This window comes from Triticum aestivum, chromosome 3A (genome assembly GCF_018294505.1).
Source record: "Triticum aestivum cultivar Chinese Spring chromosome 3A, IWGSC CS RefSeq v2.1, whole genome shotgun sequence".
Taxonomy (NCBI): domain Eukaryota; kingdom Viridiplantae; phylum Streptophyta; class Magnoliopsida; order Poales; family Poaceae; genus Triticum; species Triticum aestivum.
The window spans coordinates 384,773,677-384,780,382 of record NC_057800.1 but is presented as its reverse complement, the minus strand read 5'-3'; positions in this window follow the sequence as shown (position 1 = coordinate 384,780,382).

Here is a 6,706-nt window from a genome sequence, read left to right as displayed (position 1 = left end):
GGACCCCCATTCCCAGAACGCCGACAGTAGCCCCCGGGCCCAAGGAGCGCCCGGACTTGGCCGTGCAGGGAGGCGGAAGAGCAAGAGCGAAGCTTCGCGGCCCCTAATAGCCTGCGGCCTTGGGCGCCGCGTGGCGGTTGGTTGGACATGGGCGCCCTAGCAACCGCGCGAGTTGACAAAGGAGCGGCATCCACCTAGGCTTTGCTTCTTGCTTTCCCCGGTTGCTGCTCAGATCCCCTTTCTTGCGCCTCTCCTTCCTCCAAAATTTCCAGATCCACTCCGACCATGTGACCTAGGAATCCATGGCGCCTCGTCAGCCCCCGGCCGTCGCTTGGTACTCGTCTTCCCTGGACCCGCCGAACGTGTCGGAGGCAAGCCTTGCCCGGTTGCGCCGGATGGCGACGGCGCGGGGCATCAACAGGGCGAAGGTGTTTAAAGCCGGCTCTGCCACCCCTGAGGGTCAAGGGAGCACCTTCTATCCTCTCTTCGTAAGTGCCATTGCTGCAGGCCTGGTGCCTCCCTTCTCCGAGTTCTTCTTCTCTGTCCTCCGCCACTATAAGCTACAAGCCCTGCATCTCCACCCCAACTCCGTCCTTCTCCTGGCAATCTTTGCCTATTACTATGAGGCTCACATAGGGGTGCAGCCCTCAGTGGCCTTGCTGCGCCACTACTTCTACCTCCGGACCTCTCATGGTACTGCTTCCGCGTGCGCGAGCTTCCTCGCGTACGGTGGCGCCATTGCCATTTCGAACCCCGGGAAAAGGATTGAGGGCTTCAGGAGCAAGTGGGTCTTGGTGAATGCTGGGCACATCCACCCTCGGCTGATCTTGCCCACGGGGCAGCCCACGAGCTCCAGCAATTGGGGTCGAGCAGAGCTCACGGACCCCTACGCTAAGCTGATGTTGGAGAAGATGGACGCGGATCTGAGGCCGGCAAATATGGCGGCGGCGAAGCTGACCGGCGCGTCATTGCTGAGGGAATTCCTGGAGCACCAGCTGGCTCCGCTTCGGCAGTACTCACTTCCGATGTGGAGGCCCCGTCCGAGCCCCGCGGCCTTAGCCGACGGAGATCTGGCTGCGGTCCTCCAATCTCTGGTCGGGGGAGATGTGGCGAGGTTGGCGGGCGCTCCTACACCCTTGTTCCTCCGCGACGACTGGGAGCAAGTAGTGGAGTCCATGCCCGTCTTCAACGGGGATGGGCCCGTGCCCATGGAAACTCCCGAGGAACCGGTGGACGTGCCCTCCGACGACTCCAGCGAAGAGGAGGAAGGAGGGGAGCAGGAAAAAGGGCCTGACTCCGAGGCGACTGACGGAGAGTCGAGGGCTCCCCTCCCCCGGCGCAGGTCCCGCGTTCTCTGCCTCTCTCCAAGCAATGACGACGAGGATGACGACGAAGACAACAACGAGGACAACGACGAGCAGGACGGCGGGAGCTCACCCCCGATCCAGAAGAAGGATAGGACCGGGCTGATCTCCCGCGGGTCTGCCCCGTCCCCGGGGCGGACCGTAGATGCACCTTCCGCCTCCAAGCTTCCCGAGGTTGACCCTTCCAGCCGGCTTTCAGGCTTCAAATTTGGCCGGAGGCCGCTTGAGCTCACTGGCGACGACCCGTAAGCGTTCGATTCTTGTCTTTATTTCTTGCTCTGCTTCTGAGGCTTGACGTCCGCATTTCTTGGATAGGCTAGCGCCCGCAGCAAAGAAGCCGAAGGGAGCTCCCGAGGTTCCACCCGTGGCAGCGCCTCTGCCTGCGAAGGAGGGTGACCGCCACGCACAGTCTTCTCGTGCCCGGTCGTCCTCACGAGGCCTGGCTGAGCCGGCTGGGGCGAGCTCAGCCCCCACAGCCCAAGTGGCTCCCGAGGTGCTCTCGCCTGTCGCTGCCACTACAGTTGTCGGGGCGCGGCAGGCTCCGCCTCAGGATGCTGCGGACGCGCTGTCGCCTTCTCCTCCTACTCCACCGGCTGCTGTCTCTCCGACCCCTTCTGCCGTTCTGGATCGTGCTGTTGCTGAGCTGGACCGACTGCGGCAGGATCTTCTTGGCGCTGACCCCCGCTTGGTGGCCGGGTGCTTGGAGCTGGCTTCAGGATGGGTTCGCTCCGACGCTTCAATTCGGGCGGCGCTGGTCCAGGCCTCGACGGCATGCGACGAGGAGAAGCAGGCCGTCCTTGAGGCGAAGGCTGCTCGTGACACAGCCCTGGGGGAGGTGGTCGACGTCCGTGGGCGTTGCAAGGCGCTGGAGGGCGAGCTGCAAGATTTGCGGGACCAGCTCACGAACGAGGTCCGCCTTCGCCAAGAGCAGGAAGAAGGCGTGAAGGCTCGCGAGGCGGCTGTCAAGGAGAGGGAGGTCAAGCTCAGGAAACGCCGCGACCGCCTAGGCGCGCTGGAGCAGGAGTTGGGGGCGAGGAAGGCCAAGCTGGACGACGAGGCCCTGGTTCTCGCTGAGGACCGCGTGGCCTTCACGGAGATGGAGGTGAGGGCTCGGTCCTCACTGAGGACGCTTTACGACAGCGGCCTGGAGAGACCACTGGCTGGCGCCGAGGATGGCCCCGCCAAGCTGCTTCCCTTCTTGGTTCGCGCTCTTGAAGATGTCGCCCTTAGCCTTGGCCCCACGGCCGAGGCCGAGGCGCGTGTCTTGTCTTCTACAGCACTGACGCGGGTCCTCACCCACATCTACCTTCGCGTACCCGGTGTCGACTTCGACAGCATGCTGGAGCCAGTGAGCGGCGAGCGTGGCGCTGCCGCTGCCGAGGCCGTGAAGGGTCACGCAAAGGACCTGCTGGGGAAGTTCCAAGCCTTCAGCACAAAGCCGAAGCAAGGCGCTTCCGACCCCACCACTCTGTGAGGCGTACCCAATCCACGCAGCTCCACCGCCGACAAGTGACTCCGTTGCGGCTCCTATCCTACCTTTAATTCCTGCACGTGTATCATGCCTCGGGGAGGCATCTAAACTTGCGTTTGGCATTGAGATAATAGTGTGGACTGTAATATTTGCTTTTGAATTCCTTGAAATTGGCGCTTTTCCTTCCTACTTGCTTATATTCTACGCCGGTAGAGCCCGGCCCCGCGCATGCCTCACCCAGTGTTGGTCCCGATCGGAAACCGGGACGGGGCCAAGGAGTGAGGGGCCATGTGACAAGTAAGGCTCCTGAGTCGCGATGCTCAGGAGTCCCCCTTGGCGCACGAACAGCAAGTAGGGAGGTGTGATGCGGGTGGATCTACCGTTCTACATCTGCAGAGCCCGGCCGCACGCGTGCCTCACCCAGCATTGGTCCCGACCGGAAACCAGGACGGGGCCACGGAGGGAGGGGCTACGTGACCAGTTAGGCTCCTGAGTCGCGATGCTCAGGAGTCCCCCTTGACGCTCAAACGGCCTTCGTACCTTGGCTCCGCTCGGGGAGAGACGCGCGATGAACCAGGCCCGGGGGGACCTGGCTGGGCGGCGTACGTCTGGGTGTGTCCCAGGCGCAGCCCCCGTGCCCAGCCCCCTCGCGCGGCACTCCTGAGGGGAGGCGTTACGATGAGGCTAGACACTGAGCTCTGGGCTCCCTGAGGTTGATGCGGCCCGGGGGCCACCCTCAGTTGTTTATCACCAGTGCGGAGCATAGCGCTTACGTATGTGTACGGGCATAGCCGCTCCTCGGCAGTGTCGTCAGCCAGCACGGAGCATGGTGCTTCCACTGGTACGTGGGAGGGGGCCCCCTCCGGGAGGAGCCCCCGGGGCGTGTACAGCCCCGCCCTGACACGTGGCTGGCACGGTAGGGCCTGGCGAGGTGTATCTGGGCACCCATGAGCCAGCGCGGGACTCACGGAGCCCTACCTCTAGGCGGGTTGTGCCTGGCACTAGGCCTTATCTTGTGATGTGTCCCTTCAAATTTGGTTAGATGTCGGCACTCTACGTCCTCGGGTCCCGGCCCTCGAGCTAGTCTCAACCGTCGCTGGTATGCCAGGTCGCGATGCCATGGACAAGGCCAGAGGGTGAGGGCTGGAGAGCTAGTAAGAGCCCTGAGTCGCGATGCTCAGGTACCCCCCCCCCCTTTAGCGTGAAAGTGGTTGGCATGGAGAAGAAGAGGTGCCGTTGACCGACATCAAATAATCAAGCATGGTGGGTCTAACGCATAATCGAAAATAAACGCAAATGGGATACATGCCCCTGGCCCTGGCCCGAGCGGCTTGGGGATCATGCAGCACGAGGGGCGCCCCCAACAAGGTAAGCTAACAACATGGAATAAAAAAGGGATACACGCCGCAGGGACGGACCCACGCGGCCTGGGAATAATGCAGCCCTGGGGGGCGCTCTCAGCTGGAAATAAAACTCGAAAAATGTCACCTGATGATGTTGAGGACGAAGGAGCATTGGTGTAGCAGGCTCGGTGGGCTGCGGGAGCCGATCCTCACGAGCCTCCAGGCCCAGGGGCCTCGAGAGGCTCCGGAGGCGCTGGCGGCTCCTCGCGGGCCATCTCCATCCCTGCCAGGGCTGCGGAACGCCTGGCCTCTCGTGCCTCCGTGATGCCCCTAATGAGGCGCTGGTACGTGTTAGCCGCGTTCGGCAAGCCGTAAGGCATGCGAAGGTAGCTGTGGGGGGGGGCCTCCGCAGCGCCCCACTCGCGAGGGCCAGAGGCGCTCCAGAGAGGCGACTCGGTTGAGCCCTGGTATGTCGATGCAGACGCGCAGCCCACCATCCTCGCCTGGATGGGGAGCCACTGCTGGTAGGCGGCGGCCGCCTGCTGTGGCTCTTGACTCCTGTAGCTCCTGAATGGCCTTGCTGACGAACTCCTGAGGGTCTGGGTCTCCTTGCCTTGCTCCTTCTTGAGGGAGACGTGCTTCGAAACACGCCTCCATGTGGTGCCCAAGCGCCTCCCTCGTGACCCTAGCTAGGTCGGTGGCCCTCCAGGTGAGAGCCCCCGAGCCCTGCCTGAGGAGGGCGCCGGGCGCGCTTTCCTATGCGATGGAAGGGGGTTCCCCCTGGGCAGGCGCGGGCCCAGAGGGGCCTGCCTCCTGAGTGGTCGGGCCGGACGATGTCTTCTTCTTCTTAGGGGCGGTCTCGGCAGGCCTCCTTCTTCCGCGATCCAGGTCCTCCAGTGACGTGGCCTGAAAGGCTCGTTCCAGGGAACACACAGCGTCCTTCTCTTCACATGGCACCGTGATGACTCCGTCGCTTCCTGGCATCTTGAGGACGTTGTAGCTGTGGTGAGTTATGGCCATGAACTTGGCCAGTGCTGGGTACCCAAGGATGGCGTTGTACGGCAGGCGAATGTGAGCGATGTCGAAGTCGATGAGCTCGGTGCGGTAGTTGTCGCGTGCCCCGAAGGTGACAGGGAGGCGGACCTGCCCAATCGGGACCGTGGAGCCGTCGGTGATACCGGAGAAAGGCTTGGTTGGCTGAAGCTGGCTGTAGGGCACTTGGAGGTTGTTGAATGTTTCCACGGACAGGACGTTGAGCCCTGCCCCGCCATCGATGAGGGTCTTGGTGACCACCACGTTGCTGACGTTTGGGGAACAAAGCATCAGGAGGACTCCGGCTGTAGCCGCACACTTGAGCTGATCTACTGAGCTGAACGTGATGGCGCACGCCGACCACCTGAGAGGGTGCGTGGCTTCGAGCTTGGGGAGGACTGCGTTCACTTCGCGGGCGAACTGCTTGAAGATGCGGTGAGAGGCTGGGGCTTGTGCCCCGCCTAGGATGCAGGCGATCGCGCGTGGCTCCTGGAAGCCCCCAGCCCCCTCGTCCTGGTGGCGGTCCTCGTTTCTCCTTGGTTGCGGCGGCAGCGGTGGGAGGCCTTCGTTGCCTTGCAGGCAATCCTCGCGAGGCTGATCCCTCCAGCCTCCCTCGCGAGGCAGGTCTTGCCAGCGATCCTTGCGTGGTTTATCGCGCCACCCTTGGCGCGGGCCACGGTCTTCCCAGCGTCCTGCGTTCCTTCCTCCTCCTCGACCATAGCCCCGGTCACCGCGGTCAGGGCGACGGCCGATCCTTCCTTCTCGCACGGCTCGGAGCTCTTGACATTCGTTGGTGTTGTGGGTGTGGAGGTCGTGGTACACACAGTACCGGCTGCCCTTGGAAGGTTCGGGCTGATCTCTGCCTCGCTTGCTGTCTGGTTCTTCCGCGAGCACGGCAGCCCCCTTGCGCTTCACATCCTTGGCCTTGGGCTGCTTCTCTTCTGGGTCTGCGGCAGGCAGCTTGAGGAGGGAGAGACGCCCTTCCTCGGCCCTGGCACACTTGGTTGCCAGGTTGAACAGCTCCAAGGAAGTGCACAGGTCTTCATGCATCGCCAGCTCCTCCTTCATCTTGACGTCACGCACGCCGTCGGAGAAGGCCGAGATGATGGCCTCCTCAGTCACCTTGGGAATCTTGAGGCGTGCATTGTTGAAGCGCTGGATGTACTTCTACAGGGTCTCCCCGGGCTGTTGCTTGATGCGGCGCATGTCGCTCACGGCGGGTGGCCGGTCGCGAGTTCCCTGGAAGTTGGCGATGAAGCGGGTGCGCATCTCGTCCCAGGAGGAGATTGTGCCTGGAGCCAGGTTCAAGAGCCAGGTGCGGGCCCCGTCCTTGAGCGCCATGGGGAACCAGTTCGCCATGACCTTCTTGTCTCCGTTGGCAGCTTCGATGCCCAGATCATAGAGCTGGAGGAACTCCGCAGGGTCAGCCGTGCCGTCGTAGCGAGGAGGCAAGTCTGGCTTGAACTTGCTGGGCCACGCGACGCTGTGTAGCTCGA